The following is a 17,490-nucleotide window of genomic DNA, read 5'->3' as shown; positions in this document are numbered from 1 at the left end:
CTCTGGCCTGTACCCCAGTTCTGTATGAATAAATAAATAAATCTTAAAAAAAAAATTCACATGTGAATTTGTGGGAGACACAAACATTTAGACCATTGAAGATGCTATTTATTCACAACTAAACTGTGAATCACCAACATGTCCCTGGTTCCTAAAGATCTAGCCTCTCTAGAAATGCCTAGAATACTGTACAAATTGTTTTTAGTCTTCTACAGAACCACTTCTTCCACTCAATATAAACATTGGCTCTTCCTTTTGCTCTCTTTATCCTGTGTTTTTCTGGATTGTTTTATCAACTTTTTTTATTTTGATACAAGTAAAGACTCAAATCTTTATCCCTACCAGCTTTCTTTTTTGAACTTCAAAGTCTTTTATCAACCTGGGCTTCTCCTATTAAAATTTTTACACTCCCTCAAAACATGAAAGGAACAATCCTAAATTTTATTCTTAACATCTGTGACTTTGGTGATTTTTTAAATTTGATTGCACCCAGTTACCACAGTAGAGAGCAGGTTACCATGACTATTCTCTTTCTGTTTCATTTGTAATTTCATTTTCCTATAATTTACATGCTGAACATATTTTGAAATTATTGCCCTCTTCAGTATCGCTGTTACCAGAGTCCTTGCTTATTAATTCATTATTTTTCATCTGGATTATCCCAACAGCGCTTTATCTCCCTGTGTCTAGGCCTAATTTTTTTCAAAACTTCTCCTCACAGTTTTTTTTTTTTTTTTTAAAGATTTATTTATTTATACAGGACTGGGGTACAGGCCAGAGATGCGGAGGGTGAGAGGATTCACCAGGGACAGAGTGGGGAGCAGAACAGGCAGATCGACGAAGTTACACTGCTGAGGGGAGCAGCGGGCGGGTCAGGAGAGGTCTGCCGCGCCATGTGGATCTCCTCCCGGGCAGGCGGGAATCGAACTCATGTGGAAATGACTTAAGCTTCTTAATGCAGTGCTTTAACCCGCTGGGCCACCAGGGAGGGCTTCTCCTCACAGCTTTTTAAAACCTTTCGATGACTCTGGAAAATCCATACTGTCTTTGTAACCTGACCCTGTCAGACTCCCAAACTTCGTTGTTGTCTATCTTTATGCTTAATATTTTTGCACTGCTGAATTGTGTGTCTGCCATGCTGCTCTTCATTCATGACATTTTCTCTGGCCTTTCTCATTCTAATGTGGCTCTCCCAGTCAAATGTCTATATTCTCATTGTTCTTTGGCTCTAAACATAGGGATCATCTCTCCTAGAAAACCTTTCTTGATTCCTTTCCTCCCTCTGAAACACACATATCCTATGTCTGTTATGATACTACTGATTTTCTTCATAACAACATATACTGTAGCCATTTTTTATATTTTTTGTCTGGCACAAAGCCTGGCTAATATTAACATATAATAAAGAAATAATAGTTATTAAAGAAAGATTGAACACATTTTTTAAATAAGGCATGAAATACATAAGCAAATTCTCTTTTTAAAACAACACTATTTTGTGCATACTTTTTATATCACATATTGCTATATTTATCCAGTTATATAAGGAACATGAAAAACATGACAAATACCATATGAATATACGTTGAAGTAGTTAAACGAGTGTAGGCTTATTTCTACATTGTTTAACATTCTTGTCCCATTTCAAATTGAAGTGAAGTTCACTCACTTGGGAAATAAACACAAAATATGATATAACTACTATTTAAGAAGTAGATCTAAAGGGTACATAAATATTCTTAAATTTTTTATTATGTCTGTAATGCTACCAGTAAACTAGATGAATATCAGTGAAACTGAAAATTTTTGCTTGTAGTCAACCTAGAAAATTGTACAGTATGTCTACTACATTATATCTTTAAGACCAGTGTGTTATTTTTTCCTTCAGACTTTGTCCTAAGCCAAATCTTCTTTGCTCAGTGTTTCTCCTTACTCTCCCTTCCCTTTGTCTAAGGTATTTCACTTGTCATACTCATGGCCTTGTGTTTTCCTGTTTACCTAAACTCAGCCTATAGATGCTGACTGAGATGATGTTTCCCCCGTGTTCTTATAACCAGACTCTACACAGCCAGCAAGCCCAAGTCAAAAATTACCTCCTCTGCCATTATAAACATTCTCTCCTGCACTTTGGGAAAAGTGTTCTTCCCTCTCCAGAAGTCATAGGATTTTGATTTGTACACCTTAAGAGTTTTCCTTTTCACATATACATTCCTATTATGTTAACCTTAATAGCACATGTTATGTTCCACAATCTCTCTAGGTAACCGTCCTTCATATGAATTTAGCAAAAATAATACATTGTTCATTATTGCATACATATATACATGCACATAAGAAAATGCCTTTTATGTTGTAGGTATTATATAGGTCTTATTTACATAACACATTGAAAGTGTAAATGTGTAATGTAAAGATGGTTAAATAATAATGCATGTCAGTTAGATGAAATGAACTCTAATGAATTCAACTTGCATATGTTGAGAAAGAACTTATTAATGCCAGCCATCCTGTCTTGCAAAAGAATAAAAACACTCCTGAAGATTTCATACCAATATAGGATATAGACATATATTGCAACAAATAAAATACTTGCAGTCATTTTATACATAACGAAGATGCTATAAGAATAGAGGAATGCCTAAATCAATTTGAGAAGGCTATGAAGGCTGGCTGAAAAAAGTGACAAATTATTCAAGTCTCACAGGACTAGTTTGTTAGCTATGTCCATAATTTTTGGAACAAGTATTTAAGAAAAAGAAAAGAGGCAAATATAAAGGTCAAAGATGAAAAATATCATGACACTTCCCAGGAAATTACAAGAATGTCAGGAACTCAATTATGAAAGCTTATAAGTTCTAATATGAAGTCAACTTTATAAGAAATTTTTCTGACTTCCATAAAGATTTAAACAAAGGAGTGACTTGATAAGACTTGCATTTAAGAAGATTCCTCTGAGTCAATTGTGTAGTCTGTGCTAGAGAGAGGTTAAGACAGAAAAGGAGACCTATTAGGAGGGTTTGCAAAGATTTTCAGGAAAAAAAATAATGAGAATATAATCTAAAAAGCTTTTGGTAGGGATGCCATGAAGAGGGAAGATTTGATATATAATTCACAGATAAAATTCACAAGACTGGTATAGTAATGCACAATGAAGGGTGCCTAGGATGCTCCCAGCTTTTCTGCTTTTACACAGAAGATCACAATGCCAGATTTAATTAAGGAAATTAAGGAAAAATGTGGCTGCAAGAAAAGATGATGAAATTAGGTATTTGATGAGTTTAGGTGTTGTTTGATACACAACTGCCTAGCTTGGATGGTTATAACACAAATACCATGAACATTATAAAATTTCACAGCTTTCTGCAGGCCTGAAGTTTGAGATCAGAGGCCAACAATTCTGAGAAACTTTTCTGATATAGTCAGTGTTCAAGAGTATTCTCACATGATGGAAAGCGATAGATAACTCTCTGACTTCCTCTCACAAAGACACCAATCTCTCATGTGTGCCCCACCATCATGACTTAATTTTCTCCCAAAGATATCTCCTACTTTCCAAAATTGTTATACTAGCATGAGGTATCAACATATGGATTTTGGGGAACACAAACATCTAGATAGTTGTAGCTGGTCAACACAAATTAAGCTGCAGAAAGGTAGTTATAGCTTAGAAACTTTAGAATGATATTGGATATCATCCCATGTGCAATAGGAAGGTACTGAAGGTTTAAACAGAGAACAGATGTATATAGTCTTCCAGTATACCTCATCCTATGCTAATTCCCCATTGATTTTCTATGTTTAAAGTATTTTCTATATTTATATGTTTTAGACCACTGAAGATCCCGTCCTTTTATCCTTTGGTTATTTGCATTTAAAGAACTTCTCTTTGGGAAACTCAGCCTTCAATGAGTACCAAGATGGCTTTGGTTATTCATATATTTTTCCTAACACTACAGTAGCACCTTAGAACCAATATTTTATTTATGTTTTAAAGATTTATTTATTTATTTATGCAACAAGAAGTGGAGTACAGGCCAGAGATGTGGGAAAGTGAGATGACTCAACAGAAATAGAGTGGGAAACAGAACAGGCAGATTAACTGAAATACACTGCTGAGGGGAACAGTGGTTGAGTCAGGAGAGGTCTGCCATTCCATGTGGGTCACCTCCCTATCAGGGGTCAAACTAGTGCTGCAGTGGCTGCTGATAGCTTCATAATGCTGTGCTTTAACCCCTTGCGCCACCAGAGAGGGCCCAATATTTTAAATAATTTTAAAATACAATACTGTTCCTAAAATAAGTGTACAGCTCTTTAGAAAAAAAAAAATTGTAAGATGACCCCCCAAAAGCTCCTTACACACTCTTTTCAGCTTATTCTTAATTTTGGTTAAACTTGAATGTGGACAGAACATTGTGATTATACAGGATCCTCTCTATTGATTAAATTACACTATGTAAGTCTCCATGGCAAGAGATTCTTCTGCTGTGTTAGAATAAGTTAGCTGTGATTTTGCTAGAGGGTCATATGTCTTGAGTCTAAGGGTGACTTACAGACCCTGTGAGCAAACTGAATAACCAGAAATAAAAGTCACCACAGTACTGTAGCCACAAGCAGCTAAATTCCATCAAAACCCCAAATGAACTTATTTCTAGTCCTTTTGCTTTTTTATTTATTTTCAGTATGAGGTATTTAATATTTCATACCCTTAAATAAGAGATTATGACAATAGTGAAATACAGTTTAATCAGGAAAATTATTTGGTACCAAAATAGTATTTACTGCTTAGGTGTTATTTCACTCTATTTGGGTCTAACTTAATCCAAGGTGAAATTTTGACTACTTATAGATTTTTTTTCCCCAGTCCTTTTCCAAATAAATAGTTGCAAATGTCTTTTCTTCCTCTATATCTTGTATTTTATCCCACCTGAAAGGTTCTTGGACATCATTGCCACACCTGTTTTTCTTTTTCTAATGTATGTATATTATACTGTATTATGGTGTTAATTTCCCTAACTGCATTAGTTATGTCCCACACATTTAAGTAGGTTGCATACAATGTATTTTTTATTTCCCTCAAGACTTCTTCTTTGACACATAAGTTATTTATAATTGTATTGTTTATTTTTCTATGATCTTTCTGTGACAGGGTTCTAGTTTTATTTCACTGTGTTGGAATGATATGCTGTGTATAATTCAGTTCTTTTCATTGGTCGATATTGTATTATGAACTAGGATATTGTCACTCATATATGCCTCATAAGTGTTTCTGAAAGTACATTGTGCTATTGTTGGGCTCCAGATAAATCTTGTTGCTGATGAGTTGAATTGATTTCTATCATTACTGGTTTGTTATGTAGTTGTTCTGTCAACTATTGAATGAATGACAGTGGAGTTAAAAATCTCACAATGTAATTATGGATTTGTCAACTTGTACTATCTGTTTTTTCTTCACATATTTCACAGTAGTGTTTTAGTCCATACAATTAAGTTGGACTATTTCTTTTATCATTATAACATTCCACTATATCTGTCATTATTTTCTGTGCTGTAATCTACATTGTCTGATACCAATCTAATATTCCTTTTTTACTTTGTAATTTCATTTTCTATTTTGTTACTATATTTTAAATGAATTACAGGAAGATAATATATACTTTAGTTATGATTTTTAACCACTCTGACAATTTCTGTACTTTAATTGGCATATTATATCATTTGTGTTTAATGTAATTGCTGATAAATTAATACTAATGTCTCCCATGTTATTTTTTATTTGTTTTCTATTCTCTCTTCTTTTTCTCTGTTTTCTTCTTATTGATTTCTTATGCAGTACATCAACATATTTTTTTAATTCAATTTGTATTTATCTATCTTGTTTTTAGTAAATCTCCCCACATAGATTTTCTAGTTGTCACTCCAGGTATGAAATTATACCATTGTCTAACAGTGTCATAATCTTATTTTTTCAAGTTAAATATAAAAACCTTATCTCCCTTTATAGCCTTTTATATTTCCCATATATATCTCTAAGATTTTTTTCAAAATATGTTTTCTTCAGGTGCAGTATAATTTTTCCTTCAACCATCAAATATTTAGAAAACTTAATGGAAAAGTACTCACTATATATTATTTTTTTTGTTTCTTTCTAGTGTTCCAGGTTTCCTTCTTTATCATTGCTTTTCTGTGTGTGAGAGAACCTGAATAGTACAGTTTTCAGTAATCTCTCCTCTGTTATGGACATGTGGAAAAGGTTCCAAAAGCAAAGGACAAATGCTCTCTATACTATTTCTGTGTCTCCTTCTCTATATTAGAATACAGAAATTCTAAGAATCTTTAGGTAATATTATGATATCTTGTTGTTTTTTTTTTTCTTAGTAACATGCTTATTTCCCAGATTTCCTGGATTTATTCTGCTTTAATTTAAAAACTAATATATATTTTTATTTTAGAACTATTTTGGTGTCAAGGCGTAAGTGAGAGAGAAAGTCAGAGTCACAGAGATAAAGACACATAAACACATAGAGAGGGATACAGACAAAAAAGAAAATATCTGCTGGAGTCACCTAAGAGAAAGTCAGTAATTATAAGAGGCAAGAAAAATACAAAATGGTATCACATGTTGCTCTACTGAAGTAGAGGGAAGTCTGAATAGCAGTAGGCATTTGAAAACACTCTAAGTGTAAAGGTAATTGAGGGTTTTGTGAGTACATTTGTGACAGATTAAACAATAAACATCAGATAAGGTAATCAGGATGGGTAAGTAAAAGGTATTTTTTGAGGGAGACTTCAAGAAACTTGAAGTAGGAGAAAAAAGAATATGATAGGAAGGGAATGATGCTTTTGTCACAAGCTAATGGTCACAAAAGTATTTTTTGATTTATTTTAAATATAGTCATTAAATATTTACAAACGGAACTGAAGGAACCAGTAGCATTGAGAATAAAATGTGTAAGAAGAAAATGAACAATATTTGAAGCATAGGTGAAAGAAACAATCTTGCCTTTCAAACACTGTTGTGTCTAGAGCAGCTCCATCTGTGAGAAAATATGTGAGAGCAAACTGTTTTGGATTGTGTTCCACCAATATCACTATCTGTCTTTTCTCTAGTCAAGTCTGAATAATAGTTTTATTTCTATAGTATATAACTTCAATTAGTAAACTTAGGAATTGAGTACATTTAACATTAGTTGCTGCTTTGGTGCCTCCAGGTGGCAGTGGTTTTATCACAGTAGCTTGAAATCCTATGTGAGAATTCATAAAAATTATTCTTACACTATTTGTTTATAGTAGTCTCACAAACATGTATGTTCATCTCCCCCTTCATATGATTGGTATACCATCCTAAGATCATTTGCCACTTGGGCACACACACTAAGATTTAAACATAATCAGTTAACCATAAAAATGTACTCTAAAAGAATTAACTCAGAATTAATTAGGAAATCACAAAAACAATTACTTGTCATAGGTCACCAGGTAGGCAAGAAAGAGGTTATATTTTTACAACTTCACCAATAAAGTGCTGTAATAATGGAGAAACCCAATAAGTGATTTCACTATTAAACAGCTGGGTTAAAAAAAAAAAAAAAGAAAAAGAAAACTTTCCCAGCAGTTAAGGATCCAGTGCAATCAGCAACTCCTTGAAGGAAAATAGAGATACACCACAGCTGTTTTAGATTTAAAGAATGGACTATGGGTATGGGTGTTACAAACTCTGTATTTAAAAGAAATCATTTTCTTAGTCACAAATTGTACTATATAGTGTACAAAGAAATAAAAATGATATATGAATCTCAATATGTTCTACACAATAGGTGTACTATTTTTATGAAATACTTTGTCATCTAAAGAAAAATACAAATACTGATACCTTTGATGACATACAATGCAATTATTTTCTCAATTTTATTTTTGAGCTGTTTGTTTCCAGTGCATACAAACATAATTGATTTTTCTTTAGTGACTGATTTTTGATTTTTTCCTTCAACCTAGTTAAGGTTATCATGGCCTAATAGTTATTGGTTCTAATAGGTTTTTTTTTTCCCTGACTCTTTAGGATTTCCTATATATAAAAACATGTCATCTGTCCTAGGAATAGAGACTGACTTCGTATCTGACTTCTTCTCTTCTCTAAACCAAATGCCATCTTTTCTGCTCTAATTTGCCTATTTAAAAGTGTCAGTGGCCTTTCTTACCCTTTTCATATTTTTAGAGAACATTCAGTCTTTCAGCATCAATTATAATGATATCTGTGAGAATTTTTGTGGATAGTCCTTATCAAATAGACAAAATTCCTTTTATCCTGATTTTGTTGAGTGGTTTTCATTCAGTAGGCTGTTAGTGCTTTTAAATTATTTCCTGCGTATATAGTTTTTTCCAGGTCTTTTTTGTCTCTCCTCATCCATAACTGCATTCTTCTTTGTTAAACAGTATTATTTAGTGTGTTTTCATTTCCTTGTTATTTTTTTGTTTTTTTAGTTATTTTGTTAGTGGTTACATCAAGAATGACAAATACTAGCTTTCATATAGCAATCTAATTTAAATCAATACTGTTTATTTCAATATTATACAAAAATTTGTGCTCTAATAAAACTTTATTCTTCCCCCTTTGAGCTGTTATTTTCATACAAATCACATATTTCTACATTATAAGATCATCAAACTAATTAGTCTTCACAGAATTTTTTATAAATCTATAAGAAACATGTTACAAACAAAAATACATTTTATAGTAATCTATATTTATCTATGTAGTTACATTTACTGATTTTTTTTTCATTTGGATTTAAGTTACATTGTTTTTTTTTTTGTTTCAGTGAGAAAACACTTTTTTTTTAAGTTTATATATTTATGCATATACAAGCAGGGTACAGGCCAGAGATGCGAGAATGATGAAAGGATTCACCAGAGACAAAGAGCGGAACAGAACAGGCATTGAGGAAGTATACTGCTGAGGGGAGCAGCAGGAGAGACTGGGGAAGTCTGCTGTGCCATGTGGGTCACCTCCCTGACTTAGGGCCTGAACCTGTGCTGAAGTGGCTCCAGGCTAGTTTGTAGCACTGCTCATTAACCCATTGCACCACCTGGGAGGGCTTGAAGAACACTCTAGAATAAGCCTGCTGGGGGAAAAAAAAATGCCTGATTTTGCTACTTTGCGAATGTCTTATCAATTTTTGAAAGATAGATTTACTGGATATAGAATTCTTGGTTGACAGTCTCTTTTAAAAATTTAATATGTTCCCCTCTAACCTCCATAATATAATTTATTAATATTTTTGAGGGGTCCCTCTTTGTGATAAGCAATTTTCCTCACTTTTAAAATTTCATCCCTATCTTTTAAAAGTTCAACTATGCATTGTCAATATGTGGATAAATGATGTTAACTTTCTTGGAGCGGTCATGTTTTTGGAGGTATAGATTAATGCTGTCCCTCAACGTTTGAGTTTTAAACTTTCTTCGATTATTATTTATGCTAATTTCTATGGCTTCTATTATGCAAATGTTATTTTGCTTGTTTTCCATAGGTCTCTGCGAATGTGTGAGGGTGTGTATGTGTGTTCACTTCTTCAGATTAAGTAATTGTACTTGATCTATCTTCAAGTTTATGTAATTCTTTCTTCTGCTATTTTAAATCAATGATTGAATCCACCTCATGAATTTTTCATTTCAGTTATTGTTCTTTTCAACTACAGAATATATATTTGGTTCTTTTAATAATTGTCTCCTTATTGATAATCTATTTGGTCTAATAATATTCTCATACATTTCTTCATTTTTAAAATATCGTTTATTTAAGCTCTTTGAACAAAACCTATTAGTTGATTAAAATACTTGTCTAAAAAAATCCAACATTTGTGCTTTTCCTGAATTATTTTACTGTTTATATTTCCTTATGATTTTTCACTTATCATAACTTTTTGATATTTTAAGTAATATTTTATGGCTACTGTATAATTCAATTCCCCTTGCCCAGAGTTTGCTGTTGCAGTTGCAGTTATTATTATTGTTGTTGGCCTGGCTGTTTGTTTGGTCTGTGACTTTCCTGGACTAATTCTGTAGAGTCTGTATTCTTTGTCATGTGCAGCCAGTGAAGCCTCTGCTCAGTTAGTGGTCTTCTAATGATTTGACAGAGATTTCTTTAAATGCCTTAAACCAATGAACCAATAATTGTCAAGGGACTCTGTGTGTGTTGGGCATGCATTCAACAATCTGGATGTTTAAACTCTTCCTTACCTTCACTTCCTGCTTTTGCAAAGCCTCAAGAGAAGACAGTTAAGGGGCAGGGGCATTATTGTGACTCTCCTGGGACTTTGTACTGTCCTGCACATAGGTTTGATCTTGTAGATTTTCAATATTATATTGGAAGCTTTCAAAGACTCTCTAAAGATATTTCTTTTCCCATATTTTTCCCTTAACTTTTTGGTTCATCCTGTTCTTAGTCCCCCAAAGTATCATCACCTCAAGCAAATTTGATTGCCACTGATGTTTTAGACAAACACCCTGGGGTTAGACTTATTCACACTGATTAAGCTATAAGTCATGTCAAATAAAGCCAAAAATTATTCTAAGGAGTTGCCAGTTATGTCAAATATGGGAAATTCTCTGAGAATGATGCTTCAGATTTTTCTCAAATTTTATTGATTTTTCCACTAGTTTACATAAAAATATAATTTGAGGAGTACAATAGCAAATATGGATGGAGTACCTCCATATTTGTATACACCCCACTCACCCTTTACCCACTCCCCAATGTCAAAACATTATCACCTTCACTCCCCCATCTCTTTCCTTCCTCCCTCCCTCCCATTTCCTTTGGGAATCAGTATATTTTCCCACAGTCTAAGACCTATTCATGCTGTTTCGCCAGTTGGCTCTCTTTAGTTATTCATATCCTGAAAATGAATGAATGATCTGGTAACTGTCTTCACTTTTTGATTTATTTCACTTAGCATATTCTCAAGATCCACCTATTGTGTTCCAAAAAGCACAATCATCTTTTTTTAGTTACTGAGTAGTATACCATTGAGTGTATATCTCATGATCTATTTATTCAGTGATCTGTTGATGGGCATTTATGTTAATCCCATAACCTGGCTATTATGAATAATTTTACTATGACAGAGAAGTAAATTTATCTCTTTGTAGTGGTGGTTACACTGGCAATAACTGGAACTGATATGACTGGATAATATAGCATTTCCCTTCCATATTTTTTGGACTCTCCATGTCATTTTTTGTTACATCCCCACCAACAATGGAAAAATGTTCTTCTTTTCTTGATATCCTCGCCAATATTTGCTTTCAGTCTTTTGATGTATGTCATTTCCACAGATATGATGTAATATCTCATTGTGGTTTTATCTTGAATTTCTTTGTAGGTGACATTAAGCCTTTTGTCATATAACCATTTTTTGTCCATTTTTGGAGATATAGCTGTTGAGCTCTTATGCCCATTTTTAATTCTTTTTTTTATTGAATTTTATAAATTCTTTATAATATATATATATTATATATATTATCTCTTGTTGGACACATGCTATGCAAATATCTCCTCTTGGCACTTAGGTTTACTTTCTGTTTTTGGTGGTGGCCTCTTTTGTTGTAAAAAGAAGAGAAAAGAAAAATCAGCTTTTAAGATTGATGTAGTTGCATTTATTGATATTTTATTTTCCCTACCTTTGGAATGGTGTCCCCCAAATATACCTTTGTTGTTGATATTTGTTTGTATGTGGCTATCCAGCTTTCCCAACACCATTTGTTAAAGAGGCATTCTTTTCTCCATTGTAGGATCTTGGCTCTTCTGTGAAAGAGTAACTGTTCAGATTTATGTGAGTTTATTTAGGAGATTTCTACTTTATTTCTTTGGTCTGTGAGTCTATATTATTCCAATGCCATGCTATATTATCTTTCTGTGGTGTAGGTTAAAGTCAAGAAGTGTGATACCTCCATTTTATTTTTTTCTCAGTAGTGCTTTGTCCACACAGCATCTTTTGTAATTCTATACCTATTTTATAAATGATTTTTCTATGTTTTTGAAGAAAATGACATCTAAATTTTGATAGGTAATATGATGAATCTGTAATTTTCTTTAGTTTATATGACCATTTTGACAACATGTTTTCTTTCCAACCCATCAACACGGAATATCTTCCCATTTCCATATGCCTGCTATATTACCTTAGATGATGTCTTATACATATTTCAATTCCTTTGTTAAAAGTTTATTCCCTGGCATTTCATCCTTTTTATTTTGACTGTAAATGCAATTGTTTTATTAATTTTTTCCTTCTAACTCATTGTTTGCATAGAAACACAACATATTTTTGTATGTTGATTTTTTTATACTGCTGCTTTGCTGTATTTATTTGTTATTTCTAATAGTCTTTGGATTATCAATACATATATCATGTCATTATTTAATAGTAATTCTTTTACTTCTTCTTTTACCATTTGGATCTTTTATGTCTTTTTTCTTATAGATTGCTCTGGCTAGGACGAGCAATATTATGCTGGACAAAGTAGTGACTTTGGACATGCATGTTTCTGATTTTAAAGGAAATATTTTCAAATTTTTATCATGGAATATGATATTTGCTCTGCGTTTATCATGTATAGCATCATTATGCTCAGATAAGTTTCTTTTATTAATATTTTATTGAGAGTTTTCTCACAAATGTCTATTGAACCTTACCAGTTGCTTTGTCGGCATTTATTGAAGTGATCATGTGATTTTTAAAATTGTTTTTGTTGATGTGAATAATATAGATTGATTGACATATGTTGAATGATCCTCACATCCCTAGAATGAAACTCATTTGGTGAAAGAGAATGTTTCTCTTGATATATTGCTAGGTTTGATTTGCCAAGATTTTTTTTTTAGTATTATTATATCTATATTAATCAAAGATGTTGGTCTATCAATTAGTTGTCATATACTGTGAACATGATTTTCAGATCAAGGTAATATGGGCCTCATGAAATATGTTTAGGAACTTTTCACTGTTGTAATGAGGTTTCTTGAAGTGTTTCACACCCATTTTGTTATCTTTAGTGTCTGTTAAATGATTCTTATGGTTACTGTAGTTTCAAGGCTTTTGGCTTCACTGGTTTGGAGGAGCTATAGATTAACAAATAAGAATAGGCCAAGCTGAAAGGCTATAAAGCTCAATATTTTTATATATAGTTAATCATTTTCCTTTAATAGGTACACCTCAGATTACTACTAGTTTTGGTTAATTTTCAGAACTCTGTAGATTTTTTCAAAGGTCCTTACTGTTTGAGAACAACTTCTATACAAATATAAATTTTTACAAGGAATTGTGTTGTTTTATGCAATGTGCCTTTAGTGTTGATAAGCATATCCAAATAAGAGTAGTTATGTCATTGCTAAGTTCTTCTCCTATAGGTGAATAGGAAAATATACTTGTATTTTTCTTATGAAAGTACAATACTGACAAAGAATATAGCTTGTCTTTCATGTGTTTCTTTACTTCTAGTGTGCAATTGCTTCACTAAAAACTCACACTGTATTTCCATACTGATGGAGGATCAAGTGGTGCTATATTTCTAGCTAACAGAAGAGATTCATCTTACAGGCTTACATGCTTGTTATAATTTAAATGCAGTGTAAAAACTAGCGATATGCTTTTTTTTTTAAAAGATTACATATGTCAATATAGATGTTTATTATAAAACAGAATGCTCAAAAAATAAAATGAATCATATGATTCACAAATTTGAGAGCACCATATCAAAGATAAGTTGAATTGAAAACTAATGAACTTTTATTTTGTTTTCATCAAGAGGTTAGTCATAAACTTGGAAGAGTTAAATAGTGTTTAAAAAAAAGAAAGAAAGAAAGTACCCAGATCTCATAAAAAGACATAGTATCCAGACCCAGGAAAACATTCCTGAGCCTTGAAATAAGGTGCCATTATGATCAAAGAACAATGTCAATTACTGATGAGAATCTGTGAAACAAGTAGAAGAAATGCCAGAAGTCTGAAGTTGGAAAATTAGTCCCATTATTCAAATGGAGAAAGAGTAAATGGTCATAGGAATGAAACTAACCCTCAGAAAAGTATCCTAGATTGGTTCACAAAGGAGTTTACTTTAAAATTTAGAGCACATACTGATTTTTGCAAAGTATAAAATTATCTAATGGTAGCCTTGTAGGGATGTTAGTTGCATAAAATCACCCAAAGCCCAGTGAATGGTTTAATGTCCTTGATATTCTCACTGGGATGCTACTGAGCTCTGTTATTTTTGTTATCCATTTGCCAACAGCACACCTAAAAATGCATAGTTTGCAATATTATAAGGAAAATATACTCCCACCTTTAGTTCCCAGTGTTAAATATGGAAAATCAGAATTGACTTGTAAAATCGATTTTTTTCATTGTTAGTACCAAGGAAAACATTTTAGTCAACACACTATAGAATATGAAAGCTTTTTATGAAGAATGGAATAAAATAGCAGATATTTTTGTCTGAGTTTTGTTTCATTGCTAAGATTTGTCGATTTTTATATTGCTTAATTTTTTGAAGTTGAAATATTTTAATAACTTAACAGGAATCATGTATGTGTAAAATAGGGTGGGCCCTGATATCTCAAAGTGAAGCATTTATTTTTACCTGTTTCATTCTCTCTAGTAAGTCTTCCTTTATCCTGCTGATTTATATCAGTGCAACCTGATATTAAATGGAGTTTTACTCTTGGAGGAGTTAGCATGCATGTATAGATAGATTTCAGATTACTTCTTCAATATTAACATGTTATAACATTCTAGAAAGAAAAGAGAAATACTTTAAAGATGTTTTGCTGAAATAACTTTTTAGTATTCAAATAGAACCATCCCTACCTTAAATTGTAGCTATGTGATTTCAGTAATAGAAGAAACTAAATGAATCCATGCTGATGTATTATTGGTATGTGCAAAACAAGGAGAACAAATCACACAAATTTTCCCACTTAATTATTGTGCTAGAAATTCGTTGTCATATTATTGACCTATTTGGTCATGCCCAAGTTAATCATGTCTGAACCTTTCCCAGTGGGAAATAAGCTTGTTCACTTCCTGTCTTGCAAGAATATCAACTAAAACTCAGTCACATATGCCTATATCCCGATCACCGCAGCCCACCGTAACCATCATCTCCAGCAGCGAGACTGCAGTCTGCAGTGAGCCCCCGAGATTTAGTGTCAGAAACTCATCACTTCCTGTGTCCTTTTTTTTTTTCCATTTTGCTCAATCATTTGCCACATTAAATTAGACCTAATTCTGTTTGCCAAAGCCCTCCCTACTTTGTCTTTGCAAGGAGTTGTTTTGAAATACTGAAACAGAATTTACGTGCAGTAAGAGACTAGTAAGCCAGCAACTTTAGTCGCTTATTAAAGTCAAGCATGTGTCTTTGTTTCATGTTGCTAATGATGTGGAACCATAGAGGCCCGAGTATATTTCGCCTGGACGGTGTGGGAGCGAATGCTGAGAGCTCATTACTCGGCTCCCCATTGGAATCCTGCAGGCTTCCGCTCATTGAGGAGACTGTGGGGGCTTTGACAGAATTATTATACTGAATATTTTTAGACTCATTAACTATATCACCAAAGCAAAACATCTCTTCCTTAGATGCAAATGGCTGCAGCTACTGTGGCTTTGCTTTAGTTATTGCAGAAAAAAGGATGAAGCTTGAAAACAACTAAAGAAAAAGACTTTTCATGCCTGAATGTTTGATTTTGCTACTTGTATTGGGACTGTCTGTGGCTGTTTTGCCACATTTGAGTCACTTGTATAGAATGTTATTTAGTATATAATATTTGTAACAGAATGCTACTATAAACACATTAATATCCCCATATTTAGTTATAATCAAAATCTTCTTTTAATTTTCTGTGTGTCCTATAATGCATTTCTAGATGTGAAGCTTTTACAGTTACACTTTGAGCTAAGGGTTATGATATTCATTCCCGAGATTATGGAGTAACTTTTGGTGCCTGACCTAAATCTAAACTGAGAATGACTGTGTAGTTAAAATAATAATTTGGGGGAATAGCTGTTCACTAATTCGGGAATTGTAACATATGCTGCCTGGCATGAAAGATGACACAGTGTCTTAGATCATTACAATACCTTAACGCAGCAGTGTGATTTAAGGTTGAAGAACAAGAAAGGAATTTTAGCCTACCTCCAAACTGTCGTGCTTGCATGACTTGCAATTCAACTTTAATATTACTTTATTGAGGCTTTTGGTGATTTAATTTAGGCATAAGACCCACTTAAAGAAAAATAGTATGCATACCTTAAAATTAATTCTTTAGAGCAAAGGACAGAGAACTACATTTATAGTGCCATTTACTATGGAAGTTAAGTTGAACCTATACAGATGAAAGTGTCTAGTTTCAACTATATTGTTTATAAGTGTGCCAAAAACTTGCTCTCTCCAGCGCCTAGGCTGAGATGTGTTCTCTGTACATTTACACATTAAGATTTGATCTAAAATATTTTGTACTTTAATGAAAATACTGTTGTTTGTGCACTAATATCCAGTGCTTTGGAAGGAATACTCTGATTTTATTTGCGGTTCATTTCCCACACTACAGTGCTTTGACAATAGTGACAGTGACTTCATACATCAAGAATTTCTCCTGCTTTCCATGACCGCCAGGGAATCTAAAGGGAATACTTTACATCTGAAACATGTTGTCCTCTGGGATTCCACCATTAGAATAACAGGTCTGATCAGTAGCCCATTATCAAATAGAGCGTCTACAGTGGAAGAAAGAGAAAAAGTAAAAAAATCCTATGAAAGTAAACACATAATAAAACCACAGAAACTGGGAATTTTGCATGCATATTAAACTTATTCTATGCCTTTTAGAATTTGGTTACCCTTTCATAAGAAATTACAAGACCCTGCTTTTTTCTAATGTCAAGGGCATATAAAACATTGAAGAACGTGATGTAGAAAACGTTTAACTTGAAAAATAAGAAAATAATGATAATGTGGCCAAAGTTATGGGCTAGTTTGGTGGGAAGAGTTTGAGAAATGACTCAAAATGTCTGTCAGTGGTTTTAAAAGAGATCAGGACATTGACATACATCAATTCTCAAAATTTATGTCTCTCCATACATAAGAATTGAAAATGTAAATCTTACTTCTAATTAATCTGAAGTACCATCCTTTATTTTAAAATGTACTGTGAATCTGCAGGGTGCTAGGCATCCTCTCAGATATTACAGACATATCAGTGAATGAAACAAACATGCCTATCCTAGTGAGGGGTGCATATAACAAACATAAATCCAATGGTTAACATGCTAAGAAATAAAGACTAGGAATGGGAAATGTCAGGGAAGAATGTAGAGTCTAGATAGGGAAGGCTGAGAAGGATTAGCTGAAGCAGTTTTTTAAATATATGAGGGACTGGAGAGATCTAGCCATGTAGATATTGGTGTGATAGTAGAGTAGTGAAGTGTGCACAAAGTCACT

At 33.0% G+C, this 17,490-nt stretch overlaps 1 protein-coding gene across 1 annotated transcript in view; it reads left to right on the top strand.

The window, feature by feature from the left end:
- CCDC178 (coiled-coil domain containing 178) overlaps positions 1-17,490 on the top strand; it is a 232,663-nt gene that overhangs the window by 170,329 nt on the left and 44,844 nt on the right. The window lies entirely within an intron of this gene.

Source organism: Condylura cristata, unplaced genomic scaffold, assembly GCF_000260355.1.
Source record: "Condylura cristata isolate star-nosed mole 26May11 unplaced genomic scaffold, ConCri1.0 scaffold00016, whole genome shotgun sequence".
In the NCBI taxonomy this organism is placed as follows: domain Eukaryota; kingdom Metazoa; phylum Chordata; class Mammalia; order Eulipotyphla; family Talpidae; genus Condylura; species Condylura cristata.
Note: the sequence above shows the minus strand (reverse complement) of the source record. Positions and strands in the feature narration are given on the sequence as shown.